At 40.1% G+C, this 16,840-nt stretch overlaps 1 pseudogene; it reads left to right on the forward strand.

Moving 5' to 3' along the window:
* The first annotated feature begins 2,281 nt into the window (after nucleotides 1-2,281).
* LOC105866141 (protein downstream neighbor of Son pseudogene) lies at nucleotides 2,282-3,885 on the forward strand (annotated as a pseudogene).
* The last annotated feature ends 12,955 nt before the right edge of the window (nucleotides 3,886-16,840 follow it).

The following is a 16,840-nucleotide window of genomic DNA, read 5'->3' on the forward strand; positions in this document are numbered from 1 at the left end:
GGACCCAATTTGCTCATTCTCACACACACATTTCCCAACTCAAGCCTAGATTGCAGGAGCCACAGATGTCCAGAGGGTCCTGGGCAATCTGATGACTCCAGAGCCCAGTCATTCTGGGTGGACTGCCTCCCACAGAGAGGGTGAGAGATGACCAGTGTGCAGACCTTCCTCCACCTAGTCCTTTATTCTCCCTTTCCCTTCTCCCACACGTGGCTGGTGAGAGAGATGATTTAGCCACCACCTGGAGGGGTCCAAGGGAACAGGGCTCCGACCTTTCCTTTTGGAACCCTGCAGTAGACTGAGGGGCACTTAGACTGTGAGCTCCTTATATTCTATCCCATCCTGGTGCTGCTTGCCCCGTGACTTCAGCAGAGTGGGGCATGAAAGTATTAATAATGATAAGCTGCAATTTACTGAGCATTGACTATATGAGAGTAACAATTCCCATAACATGGTGCTATCATATCCATATTATAGACGAGTGCACTGATCTCAGAGAAGACATGCTATTTTCCTAAGGTCACAGAGCTCATATGTAGTATGTAACTGAGCCAGTCTTCCAACAAAATCAGTCTCATTCTAAAGCCCAGCCATATTACTACTGCAATAACAAGAGAGTCCCTTAGAAATGCAGACCCTTTTCTTCCTCTTTTGATTCGCATATTATGCTTCAGACTCCTTTTTTTTCTACAAGAAAATATTTATCAGATCAGCATATCTACAGAGGATGACTAGAGTTTTGCCTGAGGATTGGCATCCTGGGAAAAGGTAAGATCCTAGGGAGCTCTACCTGGAAGCCAACCATGATGAAAATGTACCTCAGTATAGGTTTATCTACTTTAGGGATGCTTTTTCTGCTAGCAAAACTTTCAATTATTGAACTAAATTGTGCCATTTTAAGCCCTGCCAGAAGACCTGATGTGTGTGTATGTGTGTGTGTGTTTTGGGGTAGGAGGTAGGGAAGAAGAGATCTGGGAATAAGAACACAATCTGTTTGACTATCAGCAATACATCTAGTCACAGAAAAAAAGACATCTCTCACCACACAGTTCCCAGCCTCAGTCTTTTTTCCCCACATTTACATAATCTATTTCATTTTCCAATGTAATGCAGTCAAATAGGGAGTCAGGATAGATAAGAATAGTACCCACAAAACATTGCTTTTGGGGGATTGCAAATAGAACTGCCTACAAAGAACATCAGGCAGTATTTTGTCTCATTTTTCCTAAAGTTAGGAACCTCTAGCACATTAACATGACCCAGAACTTATCTAAATGCGATCTAGTCCACTAGCCTATTGATACTAAATGCCCAAGCCATAAAAGTGCAGCACAACTCCAAAAATCTTCAGCAATATTATCCTAAAGAATACAAGAGATATGACACTATAGAAATATATTTTCTTTGTGAAACAAAATAGGATCTCTTGATTGCTCCCGCACATTTCAGAGGACAAAATAAAGGTTTTGTCATTAAGAATGATAATAGAAAGAATTTCAATGATGCATGTGGTTCCAGTACTTAGGTTGGAAATGCAACATTTTCCTTTAAAAATCTAGAAACATTTATATTTCTTTAAAAATACAGGTTGGAAATCAGAGATATTCATATACGCCAACAACAGTAAAAGTGAGAACCAAATCAAAGCCTCAATTCCCTTCAAAACAGCGACAAAGAAAATAAAGTACCTAGAAATATATTTAACTAAGGAGGTGAAAGACCTCTACAGGGAGAACTATGAAACACTGAAGAAGGAAATAGCAGAGGATATAAACAGGTGGAAGACCATACCATGTTCATGGGTCAGCATAATCAACATTGTTAAAATGTATATACTACCCAAAGTGATCTACAGAGTCAATGCAATCCCTATTAAAATACCATCATCATTTTTCACAGATATAGAAAAAATAATTTTACGCTTCATATGGAACCAGAAAAGACCCCATATAGCAAAAGCAATTCTAGGCAATAAAAACAAAATGGGAGGTATCAATTTACCAGACTTGAAACTGTAATACAAGGCTATAGTAATTAAAACAGCTTTGTACTAGCACAAGAACAGGGACATTGACCAGTGGAACAGAACAGAGAACCCAGATATAAAACCATCCTCGTATAGCCATCTAATCTTTGACAAAGTAGACAAAAACATACACTGGGGGAAAGAATCCTTATTCAATAAATGGTGCTGGGAAAACTGGATAGCCACATGTAGAAGACTGAAATAGGATCCACACCTTTCACCTGTCACAAAAATCAACTCACGCTGGGAGACAAACCCTTGGTCAAATGATGAAACACTGCAACACGTTTTAATGAGTGACTGGTCTGTGAGCTTTACTTCTCTATATAATCTGCTGAAGACAAAACTCTGCCCCTATTTCTACGTTTGTACCTATCAGTTTACTGTCTTGCTCCGAGCAGCAGGATTAGCAGGGAGTGATGTGATCACAGCTCTCGTATCTCCTACAACTCGAGGTTTAAGAGAAGCTATGAAAAATGAAGGTATTGAATTTTCTCTGCCTTTAGTAAAAGAAAATGGCCGTAAGAAGAGAACATCTGGAGCAAGCTTGGGATACGGGGAGGAACAAGTAATCAGTGATGAGGATGAAGAGGAAAGTTTTTCCTGGCTGGAAGAAATGGGTGTGCAAGATAAAATTAAAAAACCAGACATACTCTCTATCAAGCTACGTAAAGAGAAACATGAAGTACAAATGGATCACAGACCTGAGTCTGTTGTGTTGGTGAAAGGAATCAATACCTTCACATTGCTCAATTTTTTGATCAACTGTAAGAGTTTAATTGCTACCTCAGGTCCACAGGCAGGACTGCCACCAACCCTCTTAGCTCCTACAGCTTTCCGAGGTGCCACAATGCAAATGCTTAAGGCACGAAGTGTAAATGTGAAGACACAAGCTCTTTCTGGATATAAAGATCAGTTTAGTTTGGAGATTACAGGTCCTGTCATGCCTCATTTTCTACATTCTGTGACCATGCTACTCAAATCTTCACAGAGCGGATCTTTCTGCGTAGGACTGTATCCACATGACCCAACTGCTGTATTTAATATCTGCCTGCCAGTGGACAAAGTACTGCATAAGGAGGTTGTTCATAAGGAGCTTGCTAACTGTGGTTTACACCCTAAGACTCTGGAGCAACTTAGTCAAATACCATCCCTGGGAAAATGATCTTTACGGAATGTGGAAATGAGAGACTACATTTATAATTGGAGATCCTGAACACCAAAGTAAGCCTAAAAGGAATCTTTGAGGAAAAAAGCCTTCTAGCAAGGAAAGTCAAGATTCTTGAAGTTAAAGGAATATACTTAAAAATATGAAATGTTTATAAACATTAACTTTTTATTACATGCACTGAGCAGTAGCATTAAGGTTTTAAAAATCATTTTCTGCTTTTACTATTTTCAGATGTGATGATAACTCACTTTTCAAAAAAAAAAAAAACCTCAAATTTAACTTCTGAGTAGAAAACTGAATTAATGTGCAATTATCTCATGGCATTGTGACAAATAGCACCAGGGCAAAATTATATTACTTTAATATTTACCTAATACTATTAGCAGGTTCTTGTTTTATAGATAGAAAATGAATATAGACACTGTCTACTGAGCTGATTGTTGATGCTTCTACCTTAGCATCTTTCCTACTGATTTATGATTCCTCTATTCTCAAGTATATTTAAATTTGTCTTTTTAAATGCGTGTTAATTGAGATAAAAGGTTATTCTGTATTCCACATAGAATAGTTTTAAGAGGAGTTGTAAAGTCTGCTTAGTTGTCACGGCAAAGTAGTATTTAATGTGCTTATGGGTGAGTGTGCGTGTGCGTGTGTGTGTAATTCAAATTTTTTTTTAAATAAAAGTGCTTAGAAATCAAAAAAAAAAAAAAAAAAAAAAGCTTCTGCACAGCCAAAGAAGCTGTCAAGAGAGCAAATAGACAACCCACCGAATGGGAGAAAATTTTCACAAGCTTCACATCGATAAAGTGCTGATAACTAGAATCTATTTAGAACTCAGGAAAATCAGCAAGGAAAAATCAAACAACACTATCAAAAAGTGGGCAAAGGACATGAACAGAAACTTTCCAAAAGAAGACATAATAATGGCCAACAAACATATGAAAAAATGCTCAACATTTCTAATCATCAGGGAAATGCAAATGAAAACCACAATGAGATATCACTTATCTCCAGTGAGACTGGCCCTTATTAACAAGTCCCAAAACAATAAATGTTGGTGTGGATGTGGAGAGATAGGAACACTCCTACATTGCTGGTGGGACTGCAAACTAGTTCAGCCTCTGTGGAAAGCAATATGGAGACACCTTAAAGTGATACAAGTTAATCTACCATTTGATCCAGCAATCCCATTATTGGGTATCTACCCAAAAGAACAAAATATGCTCTATAAAAAAGACATCTGCACTCGAATGTTTATAGTAGCAAAATTCACAATTGCAAAGATATGGAAACAACCCAAGTGCCCAGCAATACATGAGTGAGTTAATAAAATGTGGTATATGTATATCATGGAGTACTATTCAGGTATAGGAAACAATGGTGATATAGCACCTCTTGTATTTTCCTGGCTAGAGCTGGAACCCATTCTATTAAGTGAAGTATCCCAAGAATGGAAAAATAAGCACCACATATACTCACCAGCAAATTGGTATTAACTGATCAACACCTAAGTGGACATATAGGAATAACCTTTATTGGGTGTCGGGCAGGTGTGGGGGTAGGGGATGGGTATATACATACATAATGAATGTGATGTGCACCAACTGGGGGATGGACACGCTTGAAGCTCTGACTCGAGGGAGCATAGGGGCAAGGGCAATATACGTAACCTTAACATTTGCACCCCTACAATATGCTGGAAAAAATAAAATATAAAAATATAGGTTGGCTATTTTTTAAATTCTTTTGCTTCAAGAAATGGACAAGTAAAATGATTTACTTTTTCACTTGGCAAATGCAGATGTTACATTTTCACTACCATGACACGTTTATTAAATAGAACTTTATGTTCCTGGTCCCTAGCTTGAAAAGTGAATGAGATGCATGCTTTAGATTTTTTATTTTTCTCTTAAAAATAAAAACTGAGTTGCTTTCACTAATACTACTTTTTTCTTGATATTTTTGTTCTGTGTCTGTGTTTTTTCCATATCAACAGTACTTGACAGTAAAATGTTTCTCCACCTCTGCTCTAAGTGGACCAAAGCCCACACAATGGGTTTGTTTACAATCTGTCATAAGCACAAATGAAGTGAGAGGAAAATGTCTGGGGACAAATGAGCAAGCATATCATTTTAGTATTCAGTTGAGAAAACATTAGAGGCAGCATTGTATAGTACAAAGGACATGGCACAAAGAGTGAGGTAACATGAGTTCTAGCTCCAATTCTGCCAGTAACTGGCTGTATCATCTAATATAGGGTACTTCCTTCCCTCCTATGTGCCCTATTTTCATTATCTTTAAAATTGAGGTAGAAGTAGGCCAAGAGAATGGAGGGGAAGGCAAAGTAAGGGGAGGAGATTAGACTACGTGATCTTTAAGGTCAAGCTCTAACATTCTTTGAGGCCCCAGAAGTTAATATCAAATGGAAGAGAAAAAGGAAGAAAGTTCAGCTTGAATATGCCAGGTGCACTCTGGGCAAAGAAAAAAAAGATTCTAGCCCAGCCTTGGAGCATGTCCAGGTCTCAAGTAACATCCCATAACCCTACTGCTATTCATTTTCTTAAAGTAACTAGACTTCAACATGCCACCCAGCCAAGCTTAACAACGCCAAGGAGAATCTGGTAGTGACATTTTCCAAGCCCTGCAACCTATGTGCTTTCTATTGAATAATTCACTGCCAAATCCAACTGGAATGGCCTGCAACACAACATAATGGGCCAGCCAGGATTCTTCAAAGGGAATTAGCACATTATCTCCATTGCAGTCAGACAGCCAAGATTCCTCTCCAAACTCTGTAGTTCAACAGTCCTGTGTCATTTCCTACCCCAAACTGGGTTGCCCACATGCCAATCAACACAACCTCTTTACTGGCCTTGCCCACCTTCTCCATCAAAGATCATTAATCTTTTAAATTCCTGGATAAAGAGGTTGATATATGGTTTAGATAGAAGTAATTTTACCTTTTGCTATCACAGAAACAGGTGGGTAGAGAGAAAGTTTGCATGTATAAAAAATTTAGCTGGAGGTTGAGAGAAAAGCAGTGCTGAGCCAAGAAATGTACATAGACCCTTATATCCCTAGGCTAACTTTCCCTCTGGTCGGCGCTCAGTCTCATACTCTATGGGCATTCCAAAAATGTTGTCCCAGTAGTCATTATTCTGAGTTGCATATATATGTGTAAATATGTTAAGTGCATCAGAGGAGGGAACAAATAAGCCTTTTGATGTGTATGTAGCAAAAACTCTGTGTCTGAGTCTCAAGGAAAACCTTTTCCATGATGATGCCAAGGGACAACCTTGGAACTCAGAAGAGAGAACAGCTTCTCCAGAGAGGCAGAAAAAGCCTCTGCTCTACATGGACTGGACAGAGGTAAGAAGAAGAAGGTAGTTCAGTAAGAAAGGACAATGAGAGCAAAGCCAGGGCTCTAGATGGAGAAAAAGAAATGTTACTTACAAAACAGTATTAGACATCTAGTTATGGACAAGATGAAGGAGATGTACTTTTCCATATTCTGCCCACTTAGTATAGCTAAAAACTTTAGACATTATAAAACAAGCATAAGAAGACTCTGAAAGGTGGAAAAAGGCAAACCAGTTAGAGACCTTGGGACCTGAGGAAGGATTCAGTCATGATTTCCCTGGGTTTTCCTTATGCCTTATATATCCTGGATTGCAGAGTACAGAAGCCAGAAAACTTGGTAAAACAGATGGATAAAAACAAACAAATAAACAAAAAGCCCAAAGATCCTTTCTAACCAAAGAACCAAAAAAGGGACAGCCTAGCAAGACAGAAAACTTTCACAAAATAACTGCTCTACTCCTGCCAACCATCACATTAAAAAAGTGGCCCAAATCCCATCTCAGTCAACAAAGTCCGAGTGGGGATCATCAACTTCTACTCTAGCCCCACTGTAACAAAGCATCCCTTCCTACCCACCAGATGATGGCAGAGAAGGCCAAGTATGTTCCTAGGATGTACACCACCAACCAACAGTAAAAAGTATCCTCCAGTGATGTCAATGGTGACCAGATGGAAGTAGTAACAAGGAGATCACCCAACCCTCCATCAGCAGAGGCTTAGCAGAGAGCTTAAACTTCTACCCCTGTGTAGAAGGAACAAGGCACCACTTCCCTTTGGGGTCTCATTGGAGTCTGAGTGGGGAATGAATGTAGACATCCACCCTCCCCAAGTAGTCATGAGATAGCAACATTCCCTTTCCCCTGCCAGCAGGCCTACTAAAACAAAAAATTTAAATAGGATCCAGAGTTCATAACATAACACCCAAAATGTCACAATATGACATAAAATCACACTTCATAACAAGAACAAGAAATATACCAACTTAAATGAGAAAAGACAATCAATAAACACTAATACTAAGATGAGAAAAATATCAGAATTATCTGCCATAACAAAAATGCTTCAATGAGAAATTACAAATGTGCTTGAAACAATTGAAATATACTCTAAGCTGAGAAATAGGAAATCTCTACAAAGAAATAGAAGATATAAAACGAACTAAATGAAAAAGTTAGAACTGAAAAATACAATAACCAACACAAAAAATTCAATGAATGGGTTCAATAGCAGAATGGAAGGGGCAAAGAAAAGAAGTAGTAAACTTGAGGCTATGACAATGTAAATTACCCAATATGAATAAAGAGAAAATAGACTGGAAAAAAATGAACAGAGCCTCAGGAACTTGTAGGAGTATGACAAAAATAATTATCTCTGTTGTTGGAGTTCCAGAAAAAGAGGAGATAGAAGGGAGGGCTGAAAAAGTATTCAAAGAAATAAGGGCTAAAAATTTCCAAACTGGGGGAATAATGTATAAATTTACAGATTAAAGAGACTTCAAAATCACAGTCTCACCAACAGATAGAACTACTAGACAGAAAACCAGCAAGCCTCAAAAATTTCATCAACCAAGAGATCATAATTAATATTGATAGACCACTCCACTCAACAAGAGGATAATACCCATTCTTTTCAAGTGCCCATAGAATATGTATGAAGACAGGCCATATCCTGGGTCAAAACAAACTTCAGCAAATTTAAAAGAATTGAAACCATACAGAATGTGTCCTCTCATCACAATGGAATCAAGCTAGAAATAAAAAACAGAAAGACAACAGGAAAATCTCCAAAGCTTTAGAAACTAAAGACACTTCTAAACAATTAATAGGTTAAAAAATAAGTCTCAACTGCCATTAAAAAACCTCTGAACTGCTACAAAAAAATGGCAGACTAGAGGCAGCCTGCCAGCACGCTGCTCCCAGGGAAAGAGGTGAAGGGTACGGTCAGCTGCCTATGAGCAGATCGCTCACTCTGGAAGCAACATTGTGAATTCACAGAGAAGCAACACGGGACACTCAGTGCCTGGGTTGGTGTAGAAATGTTGAACTAGACAACAGATGCTGTGGAAAGGAGGCAACAGCTAGGGCCATCCTAAACTCTTGGCTGCACCGTGCCCAGTCTACACCAGGCTGGGAAGGGACTGGACTGATTTGTTACTTCCCTGAGCTGTACCCTGGAAATTAGAGCCAGGTACTTCACCCATAGAGTACAGTGGGACCTGGACAAAGGAATTGACCGGAGAGCAGAGGGCGCCAATCTGAGAGGCTCTAGGCAACTGCTTCAGCAGGTTCTGGGTGAGACGTGGAGAGCTGCGACCTCTGCACATCTGAACTGGCATCTGTGGGACCCTTGTGCCTAGGAAGCAGCCTGTGGCCTTCTTGGCCCCGAACCTGCCTTCAAGGTCCCAGCTGGCTCCTGCCTCCCTGGTTCTGACCCTACTCTCCCAGGTCGGGTCAGCCCACCATCTATCTGGAGGGCCCCTGGCGTGGAGGCCCTGGTCAGAGGCTCAGTTTCCAGCTCCATCCCAGTCCTGGCTTGGAGGCTCTCATGTTGGGGCACCACAGGTTCCACCTCTGTCAACTGCTTTGCACGTCCTGGGTGGGGCAAGGAGAGTTGTGACCTCTACATGTCTGACCTGGCATCTGCAAGACCCTTATGCCTAAGAATCAAACTACAGCCTGTTCACCCTGAATCCATCTTCCTGGCCCCAGCTGCCTCCTGCCTGCCTAGCCCTGACCCTGACCTCCACGTCTGGTTGGCCCACCATCAGAACTCCTGGTCAGAGCTTTGCTTCTGTCCCCACCCCAGACCCAGCTCAGAGGCTCTTACTCAGGGATCAACAGGCTCTGCAGTGAGAGACTTCAGGTGACTGCTTTGGTGGGATCTGGGTGGGACTAGGAGAGCCACAACCTCTGCAAGTCTGACCTAACACCCATGGGACCCTTGTGCCTTAGAAACACACTGTAGCTGGCTTGACCCTGAACTGGTCCTCCAGACCCCAGCCACCTCCTCCCTGCCTGACCCTGACCTCACCCTCCAGGTCAGGGCAGCTCACCATCTGCATGCTCCTCAAGCTGCTGGGGAGACCTTCTGCCCACACAAGTCCAGATACTCCTGCTGCCAGTGAGTTGGGAACTTCTTCTGGACAGGGCACAAGGCTCCCGGCCCCTCTGGATGCCTCTTGCCCAACAGACCCAAGCCAGACAGGAGGTCCCATTTCTCTACTCACTGTGCACCTTTGTCTTTCCCATTGGGCTTCAACTCCTCAGGTTCTGTCTTGCTCACCCCAACACAGATATTTCCCAACTCTGGCCCATACTGCAGGAGCCACAGGGATCCAGTGAGTACTGGGTGTCTGCGTGACTCCAGAGCCCAGTCATTTTGGGCAGACTGTCTCCTGAAAAGAGAGTCAGAGAGGACCAGAGTGCAAACTATCCTCCACCCAGACTAATTTTCTCCCCTTTCCCTACCCCGCTGTAGCTGCCAAAAGACACAGTTGAGCCACCACACAGAGGCTTCCAGAGGGAGCAGGGCTAAGACCTTTCCTTTTGGTTTCCTGCAGTGGCCTGAGTGGTGCTCAGACTGTGAGCTCCCTGCCTGTCTGCCCTCCATGCTGCTGCTTGCCTAGCAGTTCCATCAAAGCAAGACATGCTCTGAGACAAAAGGAAATGGAACCAGCTTGGACACCCCGAGGGTGACTCAGGACCAGCATCCTTCTCCCTGGCATGGTCAGGGATTGACCTCCAGGGCCCCAGGGATGGGCCTGCAGGCCAGATCCCATGCACTAGGTCTCAATAATATTGCCCAGGGGCACAGAAAGGATATTTGTTAATTAGTCCTGGGAGGTGTGGGTGCCAACAGGGGCAGATCAGGGGCAAAATGCCATGTGAGTCCTAACTGTGGCTAATTGTGGGGCACTTCTCCTCCCTCAGGAGGGACATGCTCCCAAATCAGGCCATGATCTTTGGCAGGGAATCTCCTGGCACGCATCACAGTAGTGAGGGAGCTCAGCTGGCTTGAGGTCCTCCCTGCTGGCAGAGGCTTGGGAGAACCTGAGGAATAGAGAAAGGTGGAAAGCACTGAAGCCTTCTCTAGACTGATGGATTGTGGGTCTCAGACAGCCCCACCTCTAAATGCAGATTTTCTGCTTGAGTGAGGCCAATTCAGGCCCTCCCTGGCAGCTCTGAGCAGAGGTGGGGAATGGACCTTTGACCCCTGCACATCTCTTGCCAGAATTTGTGGAGTTTGAAGGCAGGCTCACCCAACCCAGGCCCACCAAGCCTCACTCCCACACCTGCCTCTACTGTGGTAAAGAATAAGGACTCACATGGAAGTTCCAGGAACCCACCCAACACCTGGGACATTAGAGTGCTTCTCCTGAGGAACTAGAGCTGGTCACAGGACACAAAAACAACATTGCACCTTGTTCCTTCTGGCAAGTGCCACCTACTGACAGGGAGGTCAATTTGTATACCCTTTAGAGCATTTACTGACTCAGTCATATAGGGTATGGTTGATTCTCACCAAAAAGCACTACCTTCTGACTCAGAGATTAACATAGGCATGCCATTATCTAAACAAATGAAAATCCAAAAGTGAAAAGCAACAGCTGCTAGAGATAAGAAGGAATCAGCAGAAAAACTTCAAAAGTATGAAGAATCAGAGTGAAAGGACACCCACAGAAGAGAATACCAGCTCTCTAGCAATGGATGCCAACAAAATTGGAACATTGAAATGACAGATGAAGAATTTTGAATATGGATTACAAGGAACCTCAATGAAACACAACATAAATAGAAACCCAACACAAAGAAACCACAAAACAATGCAGAAAATGAGTAAAATTTTCACTAAAGGAATTTAATTATTAAAGAGATATCAAACAGAAATGCTGGAAATGAAAAATTCATTCAAGGAATTACAAAACACAGTGGAAAGCCTCAAGAATAGGTTAGATCAGGCAGAAGAAAGAATCTCAGAGCTTGAAGAAAATACCTTTCAATTAAACAACTCAGTCACAGAGATAGACCAGAGAAATAAGAGGAAGGAGGAAAGGCTCCAAGAAACACGGGATTATATAAAGAGGCCTAAAGTAAGAATTATAGGCATCCCTGAGGGTGAAGAAGAAAATTTACAAGGGTTGTCAAACCTGCACATTTCCCTGGCCTTGGTATAAATCTAGATATGCAGGTACAAGAAGCCCAAGAACTTCTGGGAGAGTCATCACACAGAGCAAACACAATGACACATAGTCAACATAGTGGCCAAAATAAACATGAAAGAGTTGGTCCTATGAGCCATAATGCATACACAGCAGGTAAATTAAAGGAGAACCCATCAGACTAACTACAGATTGCTCAACTGAAACCTTACAAGTCATAAGGGATTGGGGTCCCATTCACAATCTTCACAAACAGAATAATGACCAGCCTAGACTTTTGTATTCTGCAAAACAAAGTTTCATATATGAGGGGGAAATAAAGACTCTCAGACAAGCAAACACTGAGAGAATATGACAGGACAAGACCTGCCCTGTAGGAATACTCAGAACTGCAGTATGCATGGATCAACACAATATACACCCACCAGTGTAAAATCTCCCAAAAGTTAAAGGTAAAAGGCCAGGTACCAAAACGGCTCAAGAGAAAAAACAGAGCAACAAAGTTCTACTCAACAGGTTCAACAGAAATCCACATCACTTATCTATTATTTCAAGAAATGTGAAGGATTTGAACTCTCCACTCAAGAAACATAGCCAGACTGAATGAATAACAAAATTCAAGCCAATTGTCTTCTATCTCCAGGAAACAAATCTAAACCACAAAGACTCATTGAGACTCAAGGGGAAAGGATGGAAAACAATATTCCACACAAATGGAAACCAAGAAAAGCTGGTGTGACAGTTCTCATATCAAATAACATAGTCTTCAAAACATCAAAAGTAACACCTAAGTGGACATATAGGAATAACGTTTATCAGGCGTCAGGCAGATGTGAGGGGGGAGGAGGCAATGGGTATATACATACATAATGAGTGCGATGTGCACCATCTGGGGGATGGACACACTTGAAGCTCTGACTCCGGGGGGACAGGGGGATAAGGCAACACACATAACCTAAACATTCGTACCCCCATAATATGCTAAAATAAAAAAAATCAAAAGTAAAGAAAGACAAAGATGATCATGATATAATGGTAAAGAGAACAATTCAACAAATTTACATAACAATTCCACACCTAACTGCACCTAACACAGGTGCACCAGGATTACGCACCTAACACAGGTGCACCAGGATTCATAAACCAAATCCTACTTGATCTAAACAAAATGATAAACAGCACCACCATAATAGCCAGGATATTCCACACTCCTCTGACAGAATAGGACAGAGCTTCCAAACAGAAAATAAACAATGGACTTAAACAAAACTGTAGAATAACTGGGCCTAACAGACATTCACAGAACAGTCTATCCAAAGTCCAATAAATATATGTTCTTCTCATCAGCTGATGGTACATTCTCTAAGATTGATCACATCCTGGGCCACAAAACAAGTCTCAACAAATTTTTAAAAAATAGAAATTAAACATTTGTACCCCCATAATATGGTGAAATAAAAAATAAATAAATAAATAGAAATTATACCTTACATCTTCTCAGACCACAGCAGAATAAAATTAAATATCAACTTCAACAGAAACACTCATCTATACACAAAGTCATGGAAACTAAATAACCTATTGCTGAATGATAGTCAGTTCAAGGAGGAAATTAAGATAAAAATCAAAAGATGCTTTGAACTAAATGACACAAGTTATCAAAACCTGTGAGACACAGTCCTGAGAGGAAAATTCATAGCCATAAATGCCTACATCCAAAAACAGAAGGACTGCAAATCAACAATCTAATGAATCATCTCAGGGAAATGTAAAAAGAAGAGCAAACCAATCACAAACACAGCAGAAGAAAAGAAATAACTAAGATCAGAGCAGAACCAAATGAAATTGAAAGCAAAGAACTATACAGAAGATTAATGAAATAAAAAGTTTGTTCTTTGAAAAGATAAACAAAATTGGCAGGCCGCTTTAGATTAACCAGAAGCAAAAAAGAAAGCACTCTAATACCCTCAATCAGGAAAGAAAAAGGAAAAATCACATATGATATCACAGAAATACAAAATATCATCTTGATACTATAAAAATGTCTATGCACATAAACTTAGAAATGTGGAGGAAATGGACAAATTCTTAGTAAAATACAGCCTCCATAGGCTCAATCAGGAAGAAACAGAAGTCCTGAACAGACCAATATCAAGTACTGAAATTGAAGCAGCAATAAAAAATCTTCAAAAAAATAAAAAAAACTCCTGGACCAGATGATTTCACACCCAAATTTTACCATACCTACAAATAAGAATTGACACTTTTACTGCAGGAATTGTTCCATAATATCAAGAAGGAAAGATTCCTCCACAACATCTTTTTTGAAGCCAACATCACCTTGATACCAAAGCCAGGAAATGACTCAACAAAAAAAGAAAATGACAGACTAATAAAACTTATGAATACTGATGCAAAATTCTCAATAAAATCCTAGCAAACCACATTCTACTGCTATCAAAAAATAATCTATCCCAACCAAGTGGGCTTCATCCCAGAGATGCAGGGATGATACAACATATGCAAATCTATAAATGTAATAATTCACCACATAAGTAGAAGCAAAAACAAAGACCATATGATCCTCTTAATAGATAAGGAAAATGCATTTGAAAAAATCGAGCAGCATTTTATGTAAAGAACACTTAACAAAATAAGTATACATGCAATTTAACTCAAAATGATAAAAACCATATACAATAAACACACAGCCAATATCATAATAAATGGGAAAAAATTTCCTGCTTGGAAATGGAACCAGACAAAGTTGCCCACTATCACCACTTCTATTCAAGATAGTACTGGAAGGAAGTTCTAGCCAGAGCAATAAGACAAAAGTAAATCAAGGGTATCCAAATGAGGGCAGAATAGGTCAAACTATCACTCTTTGCTGATGATATGATCTTATATGAAGAAAACCCCAAAGATTCTGCCAAGAGGTCCTGGAATTGATAGATAAATTCAGCACAGTCTCAGGTTACAAAATCAATGTACAGAAATCAGTAACATTCATATACACCAACAACAGTCAAGCTGAAAATCAAATAAAAGACTTGATAACTTTCACAATAGCAACAACGAAAATAAAATACCTAGGAATATATTTAACTAAAGAGGGGAAAAACCTCTACAGTGAGAACTGCAAAACGCTGAGGAAGGAAATAGCAGAGGATTTAAACAGTTGGAAAACCATACCATGCTCGTGGGTTGGCAGAATCAACATTGTTAAAATGTCTATGATACCCAAAATTATCTACAGATTCAATGCAATCCCTATTAAAATACAAACATCATTTTTCATAGATCTAGAAAAAATAATCTATGCTTCATGTGGAACCAGAGAAGACGCTGTATACCCAAGGAACCCATAAGCAAAAAGAACAAGTCAGGAGTCATCAATTTACGAGACTTCAAGCTATACTACGAGGCTATGGTAACCAAAACAGCATTGTATTCGCACAAGAACAGAGACATAGACCGATGAAACAGGAGTGAGAATCCAAATATAAAACCATCCTCATATTGCCATCTGATCTTTGACAAACCAGACAAAAACATACATTGGGGAAAACAATCCCTATTCAGTAAATGGTGCTGGGAAAGTTGAATAGCCACATGTAGAAGACTGAAACAGGATCTGCAGCTCCCACTGCTCACAAAAATTAACTGACAATGGATAACAGACTTAAACCTAAGGTATAAGATCATAAGAATTCTGGAAGATAATGATGGAAAAACTCTTGTAGACATCAGCCTAGGCAAAGAATTTATGAAGAATATCCCAACACTAGTCACAGCAAAAACAAAAATAAACAAATGGGACCTGATCAAATTAAAAAGCTTCTGCACAGCCAGGGAAACAATCATCAGAGCAAACAGACAACCTATAGGATGGGAGAAAATATTTGCATGCTATATATCTGATAAAGAGCTGATAACTAGAATCTATATACAACTCAGGAAAATCAGCAAGAAAAAATCAAACAGCCCCATTAAAAAGTGGACAAAAGTCATGAACAGAAACTTTTCAAAAAGAGATAGATTAATGGGCAACAAATGTATGAAACTTACTCAGCATCTCTAATCATCAAGGAAATGCAAATCAAAACCACAATGATACATCACTTAACTCCAGTGAGAATGGCTTTTATCAAAAAGTGCCAAAACAACAAATACTGACATGGATGCAGGGAGATGGAAACACTCATACATAGTTGGTGGTACTGCAAACTAGTACAACTTCTTTGGAAAGTTTAATATTAAGGAGCTACCTCAAAGAATTAAAAGTAGAGCTACTATCTGATCTAGCAATCCCACTACTGGGTATTTAACCAACGGAAAAAAAGACATTTTATTAAAAACACCCCTGCACTCAAATGTTTATAGCAGCACAATTCACAATTACAAAGATGTGGAAACAACCCAAGTGTCCATCAATACATGAGAGGATTAATAAAATGGGGTATATATATCCCATGGAGTTCTACTAAGCCAGAAAAAAACAATGGTGATATAGCACTTCTTGTATTATACTGGATAGAGCAAGCTCTGAAATTCTTTTTTCTGCCTAGTTTGTTTTGTTGTTAAGACTTTTGGCTGTATTTTGAAGTTCCCTAAATGAATCTTTCATTTTCAGAAATTTAAGAACAACTATTTTTTAAAATATCTATCTCCTTAGTGAATTTTTCTTTCATACGCTGCTTTTTTTGTTGTTTCTTTGTGTTGGTTTTCAATTTTTTCATCAGTCCCATTGAGCTTACTTGTTATATACATTTTCAATTCCATGTCTGACATTTCAAAAATTTCCTTTTGGTTGGAGTCCGTTGCTGGAGAGTTAGTGTGATCCTCTGGGGGTGTCAAAAGAGCCTGATTTTTCATATTGCCAGAGTTCTTATGCTGGTTCCTTCTCATCTGGAACCTCTTCCCTCAGCTCAAAAGAGACAGCTTTGTAGTTCACCTGTTCTCTGCTGGTAACTCTGCTTCTGAGCATAGAGGGGAGAGGTACACTGCCTTTCAGCTTGTTCAAGTAGGTACCCACTGTGGTGTTGCTGGAAATTTGGGTCAGTTGGACCTCAGACCCCTGGGAGAGTGTTCTGGTGCCAGCAGTGGTAGATATGTTAGGTAA

Source organism: Microcebus murinus, chromosome X (genome assembly GCF_040939455.1).
Source record: "Microcebus murinus isolate Inina chromosome X, M.murinus_Inina_mat1.0, whole genome shotgun sequence".
NCBI classification, from domain to species: Eukaryota; Metazoa; Chordata; class Mammalia; order Primates; family Cheirogaleidae; genus Microcebus; species Microcebus murinus.